Source organism: Protopterus annectens, chromosome 2.part2 (assembly GCF_019279795.1).
Source record: "Protopterus annectens isolate FY-2018-M chromosome 2.part2, PAN1.0, whole genome shotgun sequence".
Lineage (NCBI taxonomy): Eukaryota > Metazoa > Chordata > Ceratodontiformes > Protopteridae > Protopterus > Protopterus annectens.
In genome coordinates, this window is record NC_056730.1 from 1103446867 (window position 1) to 1103468709 (window position 21843).

Here is a 21843-nt window from a genome sequence, read left to right on the forward strand (position 1 = left end):
TCCCTGTATTCTTCCTTTATAAGGCCAATAATTGAGTATAATGCCCCCTTCGGCATGTACCTTGCAAAGCACATGCAGCAGCTGGAGAGACCACAGAGGTTCCTCACCAGGAGAATCCAGGTCCTCAAATATCTACCATACACAGATGAGCTAAAAGCCCTATCCCTCTAGTCAGTTTCATACAGACTCCTCAGAGGTGACCTCTGTCTGGCATACAAAGCAATCTCAGACCCCACGTTGATGGGACTGCTGCATATCCACAAGTCAAGCTCCACTCGAGTAACCCACACACACAACCTCATCCTGGTCTGTGACATCAATAGGACTTGGTGGGACAGATTTATGCCCCAGAGACTCCCTCATTTGCGGAATAGACTCCCTCTCCATGTCAAGCAGAGTATCTCATTATCCCTTTTTAAGTGCAACCTTGATAACTGGATAGGAAACAGAACATACACCCATAGTATTCCACCTGCATCCCTGCTGGACAGGGGCTTTGCATGCTGACTTATCTAAACATGGGCTAAACTCTTAGCTAGACTTATAAGGGCCTCAGGGCCATTAGCCTAGTAACTTCCTATGATCCTCTGATCCTATGGTGCCCTTCTCTTCTTTTTTCCCATCATTTTCACCTTTTCCTTTTTGTTGCTCTCTCTCCATCTTCACCTTTTTCCATTCCTCCTTCAGCCATAAAAAGTTAGACTGCACTGCTTTTGGTATGCCATATTGTTCTAAAGTTTTGAATACCTTCTTCTTCTACCCTGTCCACTTAACAGAGTTGCATCTTCTTTTATTCCCCCCCCTAGACTTATTATTTCCCCTCCTGATTTCTTACAAAGGTTTCCCCCAACCATTTTCCTCATAACTTTTGCCCATTGTTTTCTCTCCAAATAAAGTTGCCTAGCTCCTTCATTACTCTCAGACTTTTCTTCCTGACACTTTCTCTCCAATCTCTGTCTCCCTCTCCCTCTCTTTCTATGTCATTATCTGGTATGTTACATTGCAGGCAAGGACATATGTGGGTAGATATCTTCATCCCACCCCCTCATCCTTCTACCTGTCCTTAAATTATTTCTCTTTAGCCTCTTCCTTCTTCCCATTTTTCATTCAGTCTTCTATCTTTTTATGCTTTACAGTTTTCTCTCCACTGTGTCTGCTTGAATGTTCCTTAGCATATGCAATATTACAGCGAGTACAATTATTCTGACAACATTCACCCACTCTAATATTTCCTTCCCTCCTCTCTCCAGTGTTTTTTTCCATTTTCCCTCTTATTTCTTATAGGGTTTCCTTTACAGTCTCTTTTATGTTGCACCCCACATATAACCATTAGTATTTAGGGATTTCTGTCTCTTTCATGCCCCACACCTCATCTTCCCCTCTCTGTTCCCTATCCTGGCTAACACTATCTTTTTTTCTATTTGCAGTGCAGACCTGAGACTGCTTATAACATCCTGAAAACTGGACCTACTGCTCCTAGAGATGCCTCCATATTCCCCTGACAACAACATATAGTCATATCTGTACATCAGGAATTGAGACTCTGTCTACTATATCCTTTTCAGCTCATCCAATTTTTCTCCTTACCCAAGTCGCTATTTTTCTACCATGAATGTAAATAGTCCAAGAGATAGTGGACATCCTGTCTCATTCCCTTGCTCACCTCCACTACCCCAGAAGCCCCCATCCCATTAACTACAATCTCTCTCTTTCTCTCTTTCTCTCACTCTCTCTCTCTCACTATATATATATATATATATATATATATATATATATATATATATATATACATATAGTTGTTTCCCATCCATCTCTTCTTCAGCACTTGCCATAAGAAAGTCCATCTCACCTTGTCACAGGCTTTTTGTAGATCAGAAAGTATACCCCATTATCCTATTCTTTTATTTTCTTCCCTGTATATGAACTCTTCTAGTTTCCACCTGTTCTGTTCCACCTTCCATTTTTATGAATCAGTTCTGACCGTCTTGTATTACCAGTGGTAGTATCTGGTATACCCTTACTGCTAATACATTGAGCAATTAATCGATGAAATGGTCTCATAGCTACCTACTTCCATCCTGTCACTATTCACTTTTGGTACTAATGTTATCCTTAACCATCTTCTGCTATTTGAGGTTACCCTTATTTCAGTATTCTGTTAGACTCTTCACTTCGCACTTGCCATTGTATTCCCCATTATAGTTGTATAACTCCGATGGAAATTCATCTGAGCCTCCTTCCTCTCTTTCCTTCATTTCATGAACAACGTCTATCCACTACATCCTTCTTAGCTCTAACCTCCTCTTTACTAATGCCTGCATTTAACATTTTTTTCTTCATCTGTCCCAATCACATTCCCTTCTCCAAGTTTTCCAAGCACTGTCTTTCTTGTGCTCCCCAACCCATTCCGTATAAATGTCTCTCTAATACTTCATGAAGCATTCTCAGATTTCTCTTTCATTTTCTCTGATACTTCCTTCTCATCCTTTCACCCTGCCTATCATTTTGTCTGGGTTTACATATATTTTCTGGTAGTTGTTTACCTTGTGATTTCCCCACCACCTACAGTAATCTTTCCAAAAGCACTGCTTAGTTTTCATCACTGCAGTGATTTTGCTGTCTAGTTCCCATTTTACATTTGATTTTTTATCGTCTTTTCCTCTTTGACTTCATTCTATCATATTTCTTTCTGGAACCCTGCCAATCATTTTTCAGTATGCTTTTCTCTTCTGCTTTCCTTTTTCTCCCTCCTTCCTCCATCATTCATTTTCCCCCAACTGCTGCCTCCAATATATTGCATCTGTACATTTCATTGCCTGTATTGTCTCCTGCACTATTTCCCAAGTGTTTCTCATTCCTGTTGATTTCCCCACCTATTTCTATCCAGTCCATACTCAGCCTTCATTCCCCACAGTAATGGTCCTGACTAGTGGTCCATTATAAACATTTCCTGTCTTTCTGTTTTCTCCACCTTTCCCTCAGTACCTTTCATGCCCAGCATCCTATCAAGCCTGCTTGCCTGCACCATGCTATTCCTGGTGAAAGTGTACTTCCTGATGTGCAAGTGTTTTTTTTCCTCCATGTATATGTCCATACACCCACCTGCTCTCATGCATTTTTTTTTAATCTTGTCTTGTCTTTGTGTTATAGTCCTTCTTCCAAACAGCCCGTCTTTCTTCAGTTATATTGTGACATAAAACTATCCCCTATGAATTCTGTGATCTCTCACCTCATTTATGCCCATTGTTTAAAAAATGCTGAAGACGTCCTTCTTACCCTTGTTAGACACATATGTTGGCAGTGGGCCAGCTTTTACATTTGACTTTCCTTGTCATATTATCCACAGCAATCCCCTACCCCAGTTTGTTGTCATACTCCACTTTTTTTTTTTATTCTAAATTTAAAGCCTTCTCTCCTATTCTGAGTTTCACTTTTCGTTCCTGGGTTAATACTACATCTCACCTTAGCCTGCTAATCGCTGTCTGTATCGTTTTCCTCTTGAGTGGGTTAGATGACTCCTCCATGTTCCATGCGATCACAGTTGTCTCATCCTCACCCCCTCTGCCTTGGTTTCTACTTCTGTATCAGTCAGGTGACCTCTCTCTCCTGAACATCTGTTCCAAGTTGAACATTCCATTCCTTGGCTGCTGCCTGCCTTGGATCCCTCCCTCTGCTGCCCCAAGAAGAAAGGTCGGTCACTCTCTTGATCACAGCAGTCACTACTGATTTGGGCTCCTCTTCGCAATACATTCTGGTTCCCTTACACTGTCCCAATTTCTGTTACATGGCAGACTAAGCCCAAGCTGCTGTTCATATTTTTAATTTCTTCAAATAATTTATATTTGCCCCTTTAACCCTCTAGATTGCCCCACATGCACCCTGCTTTGCATTCTATATCATTTTTGCAGTCTTTTTTCAGTAGTGCACTTGAGTCATTCTTTATTTTGGCTTTCTCCTTTTCATACTCTTCAGCCTTCTGGAATAAATTGGACTTTACACAGTCTTTATAACTCCAGCCAAGCTCCCAGTGTTATAATGACGGCTTACATTTTTGGCTTCACTCCTCTTGTTTTTCTATGCCCCTTCACTTGATCCTTATGTCCCATCCACAGGTAAGGTCTGCCTTCCAAGTAGGTCCATATGATCCCTTTTTCCCCTTTCAAGTTTGTCAATCAGATCTGTATATTTCTCTTTAATCCTTCACCTTCTCTTTTTTGCCAATTTCTTCCATTTCTGGATTGCTCCATTATTTTGATTGTTTCTTTCTTTCTTTACTGTGTTCCTTTGGTTTCTTCTGATTTCTGCTTTCCTGTTGTACATAACAGTACTGCCTGTGATGCTTGCATCTAAAACTTTTAGCCCTTCCTTATCTAGCAGTTAGCTTTGGAGTCCCCAGAGATATCTGATAGGCTATCCCCACATCGGGAGTCTGTACCATCTTTCCTCTCCCTCCTCCTACGTCTGTCTGGGCTGCTTCTGTTCCTTGCCCTTCTGTTATTTTTGGATAGGCGCATAGCCCTTCTACACTTCTCTCAGCTTGCATGCTCATTTCTGTTTTCATGTCTCATGTCCTGCTGGTCAGATTTGTCGCTTGATCTGTTGTTCCCAGCACCTTCTGTACTCTGATTTGTCTGCTCAGCACATTGTATAGTCCTGCCTTATTTAATTTTCTTTCATGCTGGTGTAGTGATGTCTCATGTGATCCTTCTTGCTTCTCCTCTCCTCTCCCCTCCGCTCACCTTCTGAAGATTTACCTGCCAATCCATGTCAGGCCATGAGTCTGAATGAATTTTGAATGAATAAGTTCTTTGTGTACATTGTATGTTATACCATGCATGCATTTCACCATGTAGTTTTGTATGTCCACCATGTTATGCCACCTGAGGCCATCTCTTTTCCACTGTATCACCAATATGGCAAGATAGCCCATCCATTCAACTATCCCTATGCTTTTTAACTCAGTAATTGTGTTTAGTGGCTCATGTCTCTGCCTATATAGGGAGTCTGAAAAGTCCTCAACCATCTTTACAAACATTCTTGCAAAGGGAATTGTTTTCAGCAGTTATGCTTGCCTTAGGATTATTTTATTTATTTATTTATTTATTTATTTTACATTTGTTTACCAGGATGGTCCGACAGGGACAGTGCCCATTTTCAGTGGAGGCCCGGGGAGAAAAGCTCCAGCCTAAGCTTATGTATAAAGGCATCACATCAAGTAATAGAAATTATAGACAAAAAATGAGTGTTAACACATTTACAGGATAAAAGTTTAAAAACAAAAATATATACATAGTATTAAATAGAACAAGACTTTAGGCATTTGAATATAGACAAATATATGGTTGAACTTATATATATGGAGGAACATAACATTAGTTAGAAAATTAAGTAGGGAGAATCACTTAGGCAAAGTAGTGCATAGTTAGTAACACTTCCGTGGTGCGAGTTGCAGCTAGGAATGAGCTACTTATAGAGAAGTAGTGTTGTTAGAAGGGATATGTTAAGTGAGTTAGTACTTACAGCCAAATTGTATAAGTAGTGCTAAGCTAATAATTAATCTGGAGTGTTACATCTGCAAAGCCAGGATTCAAATAAGTGTCTTTTGAGAGATATTTTGGAATGATTAAGATTGCTTATGGATCTAATATTATGTGGAAGGGTATTCCAATTTTTGCCAGCAAAGTTAGGGCAAAGAGAGTTGCCTGCTGTAGTGGATACTTTGGTTACTTGGAATAAGTCCTTGTTAGATGATCGAAGATTATGAATGTTAGAATAGGATTGTAGAAGAGTTTTAGGGAAGGTACATTGTCAGGATTGTGCATTATTTTGTGAGCCATTATTAATTGGCTATAGTTCATAACATGAAATAGTTCCAACCAAGAAAGGTTTTTGAGGCATTGACAGTGATGGGTTGAATGTGTGGAATCTGCTGCAAATTTGGCAATCTTATTCTAACAGGATTCAAATTTACTCAGTTCTGACTTCTTGAGGTTGGTAAGTATTAGGGATGCATATAAGAGTGAGGAGAGAAGGTGGGTTCTAGCTATGGCTATTCTTGCAGCGTCTGTTAAGAATTTTTTGTTGCTATATATTGTTCCCATTTTCTTGTGAACCTTTTTGATTGTGTTAGAAATATGTATGTCAAAATTTAGTCTGTTGTCAATTATGATACCTAATAGTTTTGTTTGGAAATCTGGGAAAATCCTAGTATTATTACTGGCAATGATATAAAAGTTAGCTGGGAGGTTAGTAGGTTTAGATGGATGAAAGATCATAAGTTTAGTTTTATTAGGGTTGAGAATGAGTTGTGAATTTGCTAGCCATGTTTCAATATCAAAGAAGGCTTTTTGTGTGACTGTAAGAAGTTGAGATATTGTGGATGTTGCACATATGAGGGTTGAATCATATGCATATTGTATGACAGACGCTTGACAGGAGGCCATATTAAGATTATTTATGAATATGCTGAAGAGGAGGGGCCCTAGGATTGAACCCTGAAGGACTCCAAGTGTAACAGGAAGGAGTGGGGATAGATCCTGCTTCCATTTCACAGCTTACTGGTGGCTAGATAGATAACTTTGAAACCAGTTAACAGCATCAGGGTTGATATTAAGATTACTCAGAGTGGACAGTAACTTAGGGTGGGAAACTGTATCGAATGCTTTAGACATATCCAAAAAGAATGAAGACACTATTTTGCCATCATCTCTGAATTTATTTTTAGTATTAGTGAAGCTTAGAAGAGCTGTGGTAGTACTATGATATGGTAGGAATCCATGCTGTGACAATGAGAGGAGATTATTGTTTATAAGGCATTTAAGAAGTTGAACGTGGATACATCTTTCCAGAATTTTAGAAAGTGGTGAAAGTATGGCAATGGGCCGGCAGTTTGTTAGTTCTGTTGAATTACCTCCATTGTGTAATGGTGTAATATATGCAATTTTCCAAATAGCTGGAACATACTGTTCTGTTATAGACCGGTTTATAAGTATTGACACAGGGAAGGCAATAAATTCTGCTGGCAAGTTATCTGCTGCCAGTGAAGTGGGTTTCAACTTCTTTAATAGTTTTGCAATAGTTTGTTTTGGGACTGTCTGAAATGAGAATGCATCTACAAAATTGCTTGGATTGTTGGGTGTTGGCATTGTGGGAGACTTGCTATTCTTAGTTCAGTGCTAAAATACTTTCAGTGAAGAATATGTTAAATTGTTCAGCAATATTTTTTGTGTTATCAGGTAAGTTGGAGGGGGGTTGTGGTTTGGCCAGGTTTATTGATTATGTTCCAGAATTGTTGTGGATTCATTCTGTATTTCCATTGTAAATTAGAATAGTAGTGCTATTTGTCTAGTTTAATTTGGTGTTTGTCAGTGTTTCTAAGTTGCTTGTAAATTAAACGGGTTTGGGGGGATTTATTTTTACCCCACATTTGCCATGCTTTGTCCCTTTGTTTTAGGAGGGTACGAGTCTCAAGGGTTAACCATGGTGTGTAGTTGGCTTTGACACAAACTATTCTTGGAGGTGCAAGTTTGTTTAGAATAGTAAGGAAGGTGTCATTGAAGTGACGCACAGCAGCATGTGAGGGCAGTTGCTTAAGAGGAGTCCAGGCTATTTTTTCAAGAATATTAAGTAGAATCTACAATTTAAAATTTTTCTAATTATGAACTTGGTGGAAGTTGATTAGTTTAATAGGGTTACTGTGATTTCTCAGTAAGTAGGTTCCAAAGTGGTCACTTAAGTGATCTGGGAGACACCCTGCTATTTGGTAATACTGGGGATTATTAGTTAAGAATCATTCCAAAATAGATTGTTTATCTGTTTTCTTGTCAGTTCTAGTTGGGTGAGAAATCATTTGAGTGAAACCATGGAGGTTTAGGTAGTTATGAGGATTACCAGAATTACGTCATCTAGTCTGTGTTTAGGACTCCTGCAATAATGGTTTCCTGTGATATGGCTTTTGTGACATTTTGGAGAATGATTTTGACTGTGCTGGAATTGTTTCCTGGAGGGATGTAGATGGCTATATATATATATATATATATATATATATATATATATATATATATATATATATATACATAGCTCTGCATTATTACTGTTAGCAATACTTATGTTTACAGGTTATAAGTTGAGAGTTCTTAAAAGAGAATTGCTACACCACCTCCCTTTTTTTCTATTCTATCAGCTCTTAGAATATTGTAACCAGGTGGGGTTATTTCTATGTCTGGTATATGTGGTTTTAACCAGGTTTCAGTAAGGATGGTAATGTCTGGGTTGTAAAGGGAGAGAGTCGCATGGAGTTTGTGTATTTTATTGAGCATACTTCTAAGATTTAGGTTTAGTATTAGTATTTCAGAACTTTTATCTGGAGTAGATGGTTTGATTTGCATTGGGGAGTTTAATGAAATCAAGTGTTCACAGCCTAGGTTTGGGTGGATATCACCACTAAGCATAAGTTTGGCTGTTATGTGACTTAGCACCTGAAAAAGTCTGAAGATTTTTTTGTGGGTTTTAAAGGAAATATTATGGAGGCTTTCCTTTGTAAAGAGTATTCGGTGTTGTCTCAGGTTTGTGAGTGTGGTTATAAACAATGATGGGGACACATAAAAGCTATTAGTTATTGTTAGTGTAGGGTTATTAAATGCTGTTGCTTGCTTTATTTACTGATTATCTAGATGGAAATGGTAAGTGGTGAGGTTAGCTGTAATCGTGAGGAATAAAGTTAATACAAGACCATGTACAAACATAGGTTCGTAGGTTCATAGGTTGGTACTAGGCTATCGGCCCTAGGGCCTATGGAAGCCTAGCCATAACAATTCCCTGGATATTTCTTCCCACAATATTTACTTCCCTGGACCCCACCTAGCAGGGTGACTGACATGATCCCCGGGGTGAATTTCCTGTCTCCCATCCAATCGTCAAGGTTCCTTTTGAAGAGGGCCAAGGAGGCGCTCTGCTTGACATGTATGGGCAGTCTATTCCAGAGTATGGGGGAGTCTTTGGGTCAGGAACCTACCCTCCAGCATGTTTTGTTCATTTTTATAACAAGGTTTAGATCCCTGGAGCATGTGTCTCTGAGGGATTGGGATTTCTTTAAGTGGAGCTTGTCCAACAGCTCAGAGTTTGACATGGCCTTGTATGTTAAGCAGAGATCGCCTCTAAGTAGAGTCAGCATAAGGCACCTACTTTAGGCCTGTGATTCTTTTAGTGAAGTGTTTCTGCGGCCTTTCCAGCTGTTGCAGATGTCTTGTGAAGTACATACCAAATGGAGCATTGTACTCTATAATGGGTCTAATGAGGGATGAGTACAGTGGGATAATGACCTAATTTTTCCAGATGAAAACCCTTAGTGATGAGGTGTGCCACATAGAAGGATTTCCTGACTGTTGTGGCGATGTGGTTATCGAAAGTGAGACCAATGTCCACCTGTGTCCCTAAGTCTCTCATCACACTTTCGGTGTTTAGTGTACTGCCACCTATGTGGTAATTCATGAGTGCATGTTTTTTCCCAAAGGGGATAACTATACATTTCTTGGCATTAAGCTTGAGCCCATGGCTCTGGCACAAACATCTATTTCTGTAAGGCCCTTTTGTAGAGTATCTACATCATTTGTGGATTCAATAATGGCTCCCAGTTTGCAGTCATCTGCGAATTTTGTTAGCCAGAGTCTCTTAGTGTTGGCCTGTACTTCAGAGAAGTAGATGCCAAACAAGAGCAGTCCCAGGACTGAACCCTGAGGTACTCCACTTGTCACTTGTCTGGAGCTGGATTTAGAGTCGGCTACTTTTACAGTCTGGGTCAGCTGGCAACCCATCGAGTGACATAGGGATTTATGCCCAGCTTAGTAAGTTTATCTATGATTCCAGAGTGGGGGATGGTGTTGAAGGCCTTGGCAAGGTCCAGATAGGCTGTGTGGACCACCTTACCCTCTTCAACAGCTCTGGAGACTGATTCGAAGAAGTCAATCAGGTTCAGGAGACAAGATCGGCCCTTCATGAACCCAAACTGGGTGGGGTCCAGTGTTTGAAGGTTGCCAATGTCTTTGTTTATAAGTTTCCCTGATAATGAGTTCCATGCCCATGCAGATCAGGCTTGTCAGGCTGATGGGAAGGTAGTTCCTGGGATCCTTGTGGAGTGGGATAACTGTAGCTGTGCGCCACTCAGTGGGCACAAAGCCTGAGGTGAGGCTATGATTATGACACTTAGGTGTGGTGCCAATTCATTTTGTAGTTCATGTAGTACACAGCCTGGGATGTCATCTTATCCCATGAATACTGTATTCTTAGCTTTGGAAAGTACATTTTCTACCTGTGTGGCCATGATTAATGGAATTTGGCAATCTTTTGGTATTGAGATGGGCCCTTTAGGGGGTGAGAGGGGGTGAAGTTGGCACTAAATTGATCTGCCAGGATATTGGCAATATCCTTGGGATCAGTATATTTAATGCCATTCTGTTGTAGCTCAGAGCAGATCTGACCATTGCCATTTAGATTCTTAACATAACTATAGAATGCCTTGTGGTTGTCTTTGAAATCTTTGGCAATTTTATTTTTGTAACTAGCTTTGGAGGATTTTATGAGGGATCTCAGCTTCTTACTGAGGCTGGTAAGGGAGGTTTTTGCATCCTGGGATTTTCCTCTTTTCTGAAACAGTTTCTTCCTTCTGTTGTATAGTTTGTTTATGTCAGGGGACCACCAGATTGGCTTCCTTTTTTGGGAGAAGAGCGTCTTGGTTCTATTTGGGATGGCACGATTCATGCTCGAGTGGATGTGCTCATACAGTGCATTAGTGTAGGATTCAGCAGTCGAACTTTCAGATCCCATCTGCATGGGTGTCATGAAGTTTGTCACTTCTGACTTGGGTAGCATGAAGTTGGCTTTGGAGAAGATTTTTATGGAGGTTTCCTTACTGGGGGGTGGGGATGAGGGTGGGATGTGGATGTCAAGGGTGATTTGCTTATGGTCAGACCTGACTAATGAGGGGGTGACCACTGGTGTGGAGCATCTATCTCCCATGTTGGCAATGACCAGGTCTAGAATATTAGAGCCCCTGGTGAGACAATGGATTAGTTGATCCAGGGCATTGGAATTTATGAATTCCAAGAACCGTTGAGAAAAGGTGTTGGTACCTGAGTAGTTTTCCCAGTTAATGGCAAGGTAGTTGAAATCACCCAGTATTAGGATGTTTGGTTGTATCTTAATATTTTCCAGTATGTTTAGAAAGGTGTAGCGAGAATCTTGGGGCATGGTGGGGGATCTGTAGCAAGCTGCAATTTGGACTACAGTCTTACCTAGTGTTAGTTGCACCTGGAGAATTTCAGATGCATTGTGTTGGGCAACTAGCCTGGAGGTGTGAATATCCTTGGTGAATATGGACACTCCTCCACCTTTAGTGTTTCGGTCTTGGTTTGGTGGTCGAAAAGTGTGGTAAGAGTTGCAGTCTGATATTGCAGGGGTGCTCTCTGGAGCCTTGAACTAGGTCTCAGTTACTGCACAGATATCGGTGTCCTGCATTTTTAGGAGTGCCTCGAGAGAGTGCATTTTGAGGTTTAGACTTCTAGCATTGAGTAGCATTACCTTCAGATTTTGCATGCTTGTATCTGATACGGTGGTGATTTTGTCCTTTGAACCTTGCCTAAAAAAGGCACTATAGGGGTGGTAAGAGCTTTAGCCAGTAACCTGAATCCCAGGACTGAAAGGTGCAGAACATCTCTGGCAAAGCATCGTGGTTTGTCGATCATGTCTTCCCAGGCAGACAGATACTGGATCCCCTTTTAATGACACCAGAAGCTTAGCCAATTGTTGAAGTCAATCATTTTGTCCTTATACTGTGGTATCATTCTGGGTGAAGGCAGGATGCTACTCAGGACTAGGGTCATACCTGCCTGGGCCACATGATCTGAGAGTTCTTCCATGTCTCTTTTCATGTAGTCCAGGGAGGTACGTCTCAAGTCATTCACTCCAACATGGACAATGACAGAGTCATATTTGTACGTGTTGTGGAGTGACTTGAGTGCATGCGTTATGTGGCAGATTCTGGCACTCGACAGGCAGCTGACTGTAATTTTCTCCTTGTTCAGCCTGGTGAGTGGGACATCAGTGTGCCTGACTATAGAGTCACCTATGACAAAATGTTGGGTACATTGTCTTGCCTTTGGGTCTGTTGTTGGGTGACACACTGTTGTTGTGAGCTATGTGTCACTTTGTGACTGTTTTTTTGTGTTTCAGCTTTAGAGGTCCTTGTTGCTTGGGCAGGTTAATGTTAAGGGCCTCTGCATAGGTGGGTTTAGTGTTGTTATGTGTGGGTGTTGATGGTGTGGGTTTTGAAGGGCTATGTGTTGCTTGAGATGTAGTGCAGGTGTTAACCTTCTCCTCTTGACTGTATAGCACAATCTTGGCTGGAGAGAGCTTTGCTTCCAGTTTGGCTATGTAAGTGCATCTCTCACAGGTTGTAGTGTTGGGTGTTAGGAGGAGTGGGTTGTCTGTGCACGAGGCAGTTGCTGCATTGCCCCAGTATGCCCAGATTCACCAGGTGGACAGGAGAAATCACCAGAAGCTGACCCTTGGGCATGCCTGTTTAGGTGCTTTTTTGTAAAGTACAAGAGCTGTTTTCCCTTACCTTTGCAAGGTACTTTGCAATTATTGGCTGTTTGGTGCCTACGATTAATTTCTCCTTATTGACAAGGAGAGCTGAGTGCTTGTATCAGTTTAAGGCTTCCTAATGCTTTCCAGCAGGTTCTAGAGCAAGTGCTAGTCACAGGGTTTCAGATTTTAGTGCCACTACTGAGAAACCAGCTAGTTCTAAGGGAAAATCTGAAGAGCAGACTTTCTGGCACCTGGAATAGTTTAACCGTAGCCCCACAGTGCTGCATGATGCAAAAAATGCACAAACACACACGTTTTTAAGCCAGAAAGTTGAAAGGGATAGAAACCAGCCCAAAAAGGCTAATAAAATTACAATTTCAGAGCTGGAAACCACTCTTCTAGTGTTAGATAGGCAGTACAATGCTCACCACTCCCACTGGTAAGCAGTAGAACTTCCCTCTACCACGGCAAGGTCTGGATAGCTCTGAATACAGAAAATAAAGTCCTGATACAAGCAAAGCCTGGGATCTGGACTATACTAGCTAGGAAAGGCAGGAAATGAGCAAACAAGATAGTATTAATTTTTTTTTTTTTGGTTTTTGTTTTTTTTTTTGGTTAAAACAGGCTATAAACATTATAGTATTTGTGTTTGATAAATTATTTGAAAAATTATCAGTATGGAGAGAAGATAAATTCTTATTTGTTAAGGTATTGGTATATTACAATGTCACATATTCAAGGTTAGGAGTTATGTAAGAAATGTTTGGGGTGTTTACCGGGTATGTTTCTATTAGGTAGTCACTTTTATTGGCATGTGCAAATGTATTGTAGATAGCTAGCAATTTGTAGTGGGAGGGGTTAGTTATAATTACTATAGCAGACTGGGTGATTTGAACTCTGGTGGGTGTGGTTTGGTTAAGTTTAAATTACAGGTACTAGGGGGTGGGTGGGATATGGAGGCAGGGTGAGAAGTGGACTGAGCCAAGATCTAAGCAAAGGCAAGTTTGTGTGTAAGAAAAACAATCAGAATTGATCAAGAACTGCTCTGAAGCTGTAAGTCATTTCTTAATCATTTATCAGGTGGAAAACAGCATAACCTTGTATCTGTAGGCTACTGTGCTCTCAATTAAATTAACAAACACATACAGTATTTGATCAGTTATGGATACTATTTGCTAACAGAAGGGAATACAAGAGAAATGGCAGGTGGGTGTGAGTGTGTGTGGGGGGGGCTGCTTACAAGCCAAAGCAGAGTGCTCTCCAGGGGATAATAAATATTAGCTCAATCAGGTAGACACATGCACAAAATTAAATTTAGCTGTTTATGTTTGCAGATAGTTCAGACCCAGACTGCACTTTTCATATAACAATGTATCCACCGGCTGGGTTAAAGATAAAGGTGTTATTGCAGCTGATTACTTAGAGTGGTGTTAGGTCTAGAAAAGAAATGAGGAGTACAGAGAGGAGTAAGTACTTTTGAGATGGTAAAGATACATTATAAAGACCACAAAACAAACTGCGCAAATAGCTACTGCATACAGGAAGATATGCCTTGAATCAACTGCTAGTATATGCAGATACTGTGCCAATTGGATAACACATTTGTGAGAACAGACCTAAGCTGACAGGTATGCAGTCACAGATAAAAATATAGGGAGTAGCACTATGTTCTGCATCTCTAATATGATTCTATACACCACTTACACCACAATTATATAGATATAATTAGACACCAGTACGAACTTTCTACACACAGCACATGTACAGGAATACTATTAGTTAACAAGGTGCAACTATGCAAACAGCACATACAAATATATAAACAACTTGGTGCAGACAAGCACATGCTAGCATGCCATAGTAACCTCCAGTAATACAGTATAAATCATATTAGATGTCTGTGGAACACAATTCCACATACATAATATGACATAAATAAGCATATTTCCTTGACTTTATAGGAATGCAGCTACAAGAGTACATATCTTGGCCATCTTTCACTGTCCGGATACTGTCTCCTTACTCTGTGGATGTGCACTATAATTGTTTTTGGTCCCTGATAATTTGAATCTTTCCTTTAGAAATGAATTCAGTAATGTTTCTAGCACCAGCTCTGATATGCTCTCATATATTCCAATGAATCTTAAATAATATCTTCTAGATCTGTTTTCCAGGTCCTGTATCATTTCACTGTAATCGTGTATGTGGTTCCAGCTCTCTCATTTTTGCATTATTGTCCAACAGCCCAGCTTTCAGTGTTGCTGTCTCTTCCTCTAGGGCTTACATATATCCTTCTAGTTTCTCTGCTACATGCTGCTGGACCCTGTTGTGTATCTCTTTCTTTCAATATATTCTGCCATATTCACTAGCTTTTGGAACAAAATACACAGTTGATACCCACTGGGTTTAAAGCTGCAATTTACTCATCTTTATATGCATGTCACTGTTTTTTTTTTAGTTTTCTTTCCTGAGAACTCTTTTTTTTTTTTACTTTTATCACAAGCCATGTCTAGACCTTCTGAATTCCCCACTCTGTCTATTAATAATATTCCCAGCCTCATGGTTTACTCAGAATAACAGTATGCAGAAGTGATAAACTATCCAGAAGGTCTCACAATAGCAGTATTAAGCATAATCCTAAATGTGGAAAATACGGGTCTATTTTATGTATTCTAAAGCTTAAATGTTCGAATCACTAAAGATCAAACTTTAGTGATCGAACATTTAAATGTTTGAATATTTAAAAAAATTAAAAAAAAAAACTAATCAAAAAAATGAAAGGTTGTAAGTAGGGGGGCAAGCCTCCCTGCACCCCCACACCCCCCACTACTTAAATATACCAACTCCAAGATCACGCTACAGAGTAGGAAATAGTAAATTTTCCATTTCCGCACTGTAGCACACTGAAGTGCGATCTCGGAGTTGGTATATTTAAGTAGTGGGGGGCGTGAGGGGTTCAGGGGGGCTTGTAAATATTTATTTTAATATATTCGAACATTTAATTGTTCGATCACTAAAGTTCGATCTTTAGTGATTCGAACAATTAAGAGTTCGAATATATAAAATAGACCCGAAAATGCAGTTCCATGGATCAAGTCTATAACTGAAATGTTTATAGTCAACTTTCCAGCGGCTATATGATAGATTTATAGTGTGCATATTTACCAGATATGACTATCAGGCATGACTACCACATATAAGTCTTGATCTTTCACTGACTTATCTTCTCTTGTACATCATCATCATTGTCACCATCATATCAATTAAAAGTGTGTATTTCAAATCTGGAAATCTTCCCCAAGACAGATTTACAGCAAATATGAGATTTACTATAAAACAATTTAAATTATATGTCTTGTAATGCTACGCATAAATGTCCAGCTATAGAAGCACAGCAAATCAGACTGGTTTCCCTGTTCACTTCTCTTTTCCAACTGTTACAGATTTTGTTGTATCATTTTAAAAGTCAGGGCTATTATGTAGGATAGTGTGGCACAGCACAATCAATGACAAGCAGATGAGTTTTGACCTGATCTTAATGCAGATTATCAGATGGTTTTGTTTCTTAAAAGCTTGTCATCTACATTAAATTAGCATAATCAAAACAATGATGCAATCAGTTTAGCAATTTCATTTACCTATCTTACAGCTTACTCTTAAGCTCCACTTTACTCTGCTTCATTTTGGTATGATGTCAGTAGAATGATTATAATGGATCACACAATTAATCCCATGTTTTTGTGCTTGTATTTTTCTGTTTACAGAATGAAGTTCACATAATGATGTTGCATTGTTTTCACTACTCTGAGCACAATTTGTTCCACTAAGTAGATCCTTTTGAATATTTAATGTAAAATATTAAAATCACACAGCAGTCCATTGTGATCTGTATATGGTGTAATTCAGAATGCCTAATACTTCACCTGACTTTGAAACACGGTGCTAATAATATTTATGTCAGTGTTTCTGTAAGTGTATTATATAAAGAAAATCCCCTATACTTAGAGACATCAGATCAAAATTCCAAGTCATTTGATCTGCAGATGATGGCAACAAAACAGAAAAGCTGGCTGTTGCATTTAAAACATTCTAAAATGCAACCATATGACCCACTGAGTTTTGTAGAGTGAATGCAGGTATATAGTGGATAGAGCAGATCTTGGTTATATTTTATGCATCCTACAAAAAATATTTAAAGAGAAGCTATAATTGCAGACGCCGACAGAATAGACTGGTTCGTTTTGAAACAGGATCTCTTACAACAGTCCCTTAAAAATGAAATTGCAAAGTTAAGTGATTTAAAATGGTTTTAGGTTTCATAAAGGGCAACATTCATGAAATTAAGGAATAACCATTAGAATCATTAGACCGTGCATTTAGAGATCTGGATATAGAAAAAATAGGGAAAGAACTTTGTAAAACTAAATACAGGAAAGGGAGGCAAGAAAGGTAAAAAAAGAATAAATTCAAGAAGCAGAAGAGAAGATACAGCAAGAAAGAGCAGATACCATAACAAGTCAAAGCAGTAGCCAAAGGCAGTGAAATATCCAGATAGCATACATTCTAAGCAAGGAAATGATAGTCAACACAGAAAATATACAAAATTGCTTACCCCACAGGTGCTTAATAACAAGATAGTCAGGCTCTCATTGTCTGATTCCAAATGGTCAAATTTCATGTTTATTGCAGGTGATCTTGTACCCACTATGCACATTTTAATCTTTTTGGTTGGCTAGTCCATTTTTGACCAGTTGTGATCAAGCAAGAGTTGTACAAATGACCATAGATTCATAGATTGTTAGGCTAATGGCCAATGGGGACCTTTCTAAGCCTAGCCAAGTTTTCCTGAAAGAATAGTGCTGTCCTGTATCCAATTAGGACATAGACCTGGAGTAAATTTCCTATTCCCCAATGAGTTAATTGTTCATAGAAAAGCACAAAATTTAGACTTTATGAGTGCATTATTGTGTGATAGATGGCACCACTTGCCACCAAATGTGGAGGAACAAGTTAGCAAAGGTGAGCCATCACTGCCAACTAGAATACCGGCCAGGTATGTGAGGGGGGTGAGGCTATGGTCAGTGGATTCCCTCTGCTGCTCTAAATTATTCTTTTTTAAGAGTTTTTTTATTAGAATTTTAACAAATAAGAACATAACATTTAATATGAATATAAATATAAATCAAAAGTGTAAAAAAGGAAAAATAATGGAATCAAAAAACCCAACAAAACAACTATTTACAAGAGTGTCTGCTAAACAATGAGGGTCCTAATAAATTCCATTAACTGACAAATTATTACATATACAGGTTACTAATTATTTATTTAGTAGTTCTTTAACATTGTTCCACATGTATGAAGAAGTGAATCTGGTGGTTCTTGTTCTGATGGTAATAAGTTCCAGCTGACAAACTTCAGATGTAATGTTGATGAATTTATTGAAAGAAAGAGTGGATTCATTTTTCCATTTTTTTATTATAACTTTCCTTGAAATTGATAAGATGGTCCATAGCAGTGGATATTTTAATCTTGAAACACATTTAGGTACTGGAGATTTAAATAAGATTAAATATTTAGTTAAAATAAATGTTTTCATAAATAAAGCCTGTAAGAAAAAAAATTATATTATCTCATTAAGGTTTCAATACAACACAATCAAAAACATATGTTGCCAATCTTCTTTGACCTCTAATTTGCATGTCTAACAAGCCATCTTTTTTATATACATTAATTCAATTCTGTGAGGTGTAAGGAAGGTTCTCTGAATACATTTCCAAGAAAATAACCTCCATTTGAGTGAAGAGGTAGTTTGTTTTGATGCCAATAAAATGATTTATATCCTCTTCACTTGGGGAACTATTATTAATGAGTTTAAAGTAATTCCAATAACGGTTTCTATTACATTCTATTTCATTTTTAGCCAATTTATATAATTTAGATAAAAAGTTCTCAATTGTACTCTGTTGTGTCCATAAACATAATCAATCAATTAATTTATGAACCATATTTCTAAAACTTTGTTACATTAAATTAATCTTGTGATCAAGAAACTGTCTAAAATTTTGTACATATAACCACATATCTTTATTCAAATCAACTTTATTTATTATGTAATCAACAGAATACATTTTTCTTTGTCCATTAACTGAGACTAATATATCAAATTGCTTTCTTTAAAGATAATCATAGTTTGCAAGTTAAAAGTGGAAATATTATGAGTAAAAGTTATTGGAAAAATAAAAAAAAAAACATGTCTTATATACTGGATTTCTGTAAATAAAATTTTTAAAGATATTCATTATAATGAATAGATAGGAGGAACTGATGACTTATCAATATCATTAGAAAAAATATTGTTTTAATATCGAAGTAAAACATAATCTGAAACTGAATTCTGATTTAAATCTTTAAAATAATAATTAGTTTCTAACATAAAATCTTCTTGAAGCTGTTTCCCTCTAGCAGCATAATGACTATTAAGACGTAGGGTTACTGTCTTAATAATTGAGGATATTGAATATAGCTCTAAGTGGACGGCCACGGTGATGTAGCCTCACAGCAAGAGGTTCTCCGGTTCAATTCTCGGCTGGGGTGCCTTCTGTGCGGAGTCTGCATGTCCTCCCTGTGGTCACGTGTGTTTCCTCCGGGTATTCCGGTTTCCTCCCACATCCCAAAGACATGCTGTAGGTGGAATGGACACTCTTAATTGGCCCTAGGTGTGAGTGTGTGCTTGTGTGTGCCTTCTGTGGAAGGTTGGGCTCCGGGCTGGCAACTCGACACCGTAAAACTCCACTGCCAATCATGAGCGGACAGATGATCCACTGTGGCGACCCCTAACTGGGAAAAGCTGAAAAAAGAAGAAGAAGAAGAATATAGCTCTAAGCCTGACAGCCCAATACCACCAAAATACCAATCTCTAGTATGATGTATTAAGGTTAGTCAAGGTTTATTAGGAAACCATAACAATTTTAGCATTACAGAACTAAACTGCTTTATACAGTCTTTGTAAATATAATGATTGTATGATATATAATATTTTTGGCAAATAATCATTTAATTATGGAAAGCCTCTTTTCCATGGTGAAGCTATATTTGTTCAAATTGCTTACAAGGTTATTTATTAATGATAAACTGTTATTATAGCTGACAGTTATTATGTCATTAATGTGATCAGTGAGGAAGGCTGCGCTTCTGTCCAGCCGAAACCGGTCTGGTTATTTGTTGTTTTCTAATGGTTTTTTAATAATAAAGTTTTTTCAGGTCACAGTTTGCTTGCTCATATGGTGTGTTTTCAGTAATAATTATCCCTAAATAATTTTTTTAACTATATATTTCACAAATGTCTAATCTATATCCTTAGTATTAAAAATTTATGGGTAAAGTTTTTGTTTTGCTGTCATTAAAACTAAGTGGCCAGCTTGTCCAGGCAGCAAGGATGATTAGCTTAGATAAGGACTTTGAAATAGAGTGCAATAATTTGATTGATATGTTTAAAAAGAGAGGCTATCCCAATCATATTCTTAGATAATTGTATAATGAAGTAAATCCAAAAAGATCAAATGGCCATTTTGCACCTATTTTATAATATAACAATAACCCAATACCCTTAGATGTGAGTGAACACCACCTGAACAATGCTGCACTGTTTATAACAACATTGAATACACATTTTTATGAAATTAAGGTTGTTATGATGCAAAACTGGACACTTACGGATGAGGATTTGAGTATTAGAATAAAATTGTGTCGTGGTTTCAAAATGGTGGTAAGGAGGGCAAGTAATTTTAAAATTCTATTGGAGAATGGCAGGACAAGCTGTATGGCCAATAAATAAGTCGGTATTAGGAATAAATGTGGAATGTGCAATTATTCTAGACACATACATCAGGGCCAATGCATACAGATAAAGGGCACAGAATATATTATTAAGGGCAAATTTAATTGTAATTCTAAGGGAGTAATATATGTGGCAGTATGTCAACTCTGCCCAGCATTTTATATAGGAAAAACCACCAGGTCTCTCAAGGAAAAAAATTATGAGCACATGTATACAATAAGGAAAGATCAGTTAAATAATGCACTAGCCAAACATGTGCATGAACAGCATGATCATTATTTTAGATTTGCAATATGGCAGCAAGTGCTTAGTAATGATAGCGGTGGTCCCTGGGAACTACAATTGGAAAAGGCAGAACTTATATGGCAGCTCATGCTTCATTCTTATGCATGGCCTGGACGTAATGATCTTTGCAATATTAGCAGCATTTTAAAATTGAAAGCTTTAAGTAGATAAAGGTTGCTTTGGCAATGTCAATAAGTTTTGTTTAAAATTAATATTTTATTTATATAAATGTATACACACTTAATTTAATATCTTAGGCACTTTATAATAATTTTTAATTCATACAGTTGCATATATTGTTTGGTGTATTTGGAATGTTTAGTAATATATATGAATATTTATTTACTCATGAATAATGGTACATGCAATGGGGGAAAGTAGCATAATCTTTAGGTGTGTGGTGTAATTTCCTGTTTTAGAAAAAGGGCGCCAAATTTTAAACTATTTAACTGTTGTGAATTTGTTATACTGATTTTGCCTGATGAAGTTTACTAATGCAGTAAATGAAAAGCACTTAACTTTAGATATGACTCTTTCTTTATTCCATAGTCAGTATTGTGTTTGCTTTATAGTAGTGGATCAAATATAATAAGAAAGATATAGAATGGTAACTGTATAAATGTTAATAATAGTAGACACCTAAAAACAAAATATATCCCCAATTGTTGAACATATATATTTTAAATCCCTCAAACCCCAAATGGAGTCTAAAATTCCTCATTTAGATATACAAACTATCCAAACATTCCTATCCATCAACAAGAGTGAGAGAACTCTGACCCTGTTACTTAAAAAAACTTGCATATCAAGATCTCCGAATAGCAATCCAGTCCTCATTAAAAAATTTTCAATCATTACTAATCATATTGTGACTGCGGTGGTGGTGCTGCGGTAGCGTTGTCGCCTCACAGTTAGACGTTGCCCATTCGATTCTCAGTTAGAGCGTCTTCTGTGTAGCGACATGCGTGAATGGTCGTTCCTTCGTTGAAGGTTGTGTGTTAGGCCCGGCAAGCTAGTACGTAAAAATCTACTGCCAATCATTAGCGCACCGGAGTTCCGCTGTGGCAACCCCTAACCGAGAAAAGCCGAAAGACACAAACAAACTAATCATATTGTGAGGCAATAAGTATCTAAAGTAT

The 21843-nt window shown here is 38.2% G+C and overlaps 1 protein-coding gene across 3 annotated transcripts in view; it reads left to right on the forward strand.

Annotated features, from left to right (window-relative positions):
- The window catches only part of LOC122795893 (potassium voltage-gated channel subfamily V member 2-like), an 802386-nt gene that overhangs the window by 76611 nt on the left and 703932 nt on the right, over window positions 1-21843 (forward strand). The gene's annotated exons all lie outside the window — the stretch shown is intronic.